Genomic DNA, 940 nt, shown 5'->3' on the forward strand with positions numbered 1-940 from the left:
ATATATATATATATATATATATATATATATATATATAGGTATATGATAGGATTGCTTCAATATTTCAGGGATAGTCTGAAGTATCTAAGCAACCAGAGGATAGTTAAATCCATATATATATAACTAGCGTCGTGACGTCTTAATAAACCCCACAAGATTAATTTACTCGAATATTTCAGCAAGTTTAATAATACATTCGACCTTTGTTTTATTTTGTAGATCTTATTTTCAATCAAGCTAAAAGAGTCTGTGATTATAAGGACAGTGCCACGTGCAAATAAAATCCAGCCGAACACACGCACGCACACACATAGATCATTTATGAATATTCAGTAATAAAATCAGATACTTTATTACAAAATTTAATATTTTCAGCATGGTTTTCTTTTCTTTTGGCAATTGTTGTTGTTGTTGTTATTTACTTTTAATCTGCATGTTTGTTGCAATCGCTTGCCGAAACGCATCCATCGTCCTGGGGTAAGTGAAAGATAAGAGATGCTAGAATATAACTGAAAGCTTGAGGAGAAGAAGTGGCAGGGACAGTAGCGAAATATCTCCATGTAATACAACACAGACATTTAAATAGATAGGGTTTTTCTAAAGATGTGGGCAGTACTTAGCACAATCTTTTAGATTTCTCTGAGACATGGTTCTCCTGGGATGTTGTCTAGGTGTTTCTGACGTCCCTTCTTTATCATACCTAGGGCACCTACAATAACAGGAACAGTTCTCGCTTTAAGATGCCACATCTTTTGTGTTTCAATTTCCAAGTCCTTATAAGGACTAAGTTTGTCAAATTCCATTACAGATATATTTTTATCTGTGGGAACACTTACTTCTGTTAGTCTACAAGTATTTTCTTTCTTATTTTTAATATTTATGTCTGGTCGATTAGCCTAGATCGTTCTGTGGGTTTTGACTGGAAAATACCAGAGGATGA

The 940-nt window shown here is 33.7% G+C and overlaps 1 long non-coding RNA gene across 1 annotated transcript in view; it reads left to right on the top strand.

Annotated features, from left to right (window-relative positions):
• LOC106868387 (uncharacterized) overlaps nt 1–366 on the top strand; it is a 3,545-nt gene extending 3,179 nt beyond the window's left edge. The window contains exon 2 of the long non-coding RNA XR_001409268.2: nt 220–366. This is a non-coding gene — a long non-coding RNA (uncharacterized LOC106868387). The remainder of the gene's footprint in view (nt 1–219) is intronic.
• Nucleotides 367–940: the final 574 nt, after the last annotated feature.

Source organism: Octopus bimaculoides, chromosome 26 (assembly GCF_001194135.2).
Source record: "Octopus bimaculoides isolate UCB-OBI-ISO-001 chromosome 26, ASM119413v2, whole genome shotgun sequence".
Classification (NCBI taxonomy): domain Eukaryota; kingdom Metazoa; phylum Mollusca; class Cephalopoda; order Octopoda; family Octopodidae; genus Octopus; species Octopus bimaculoides.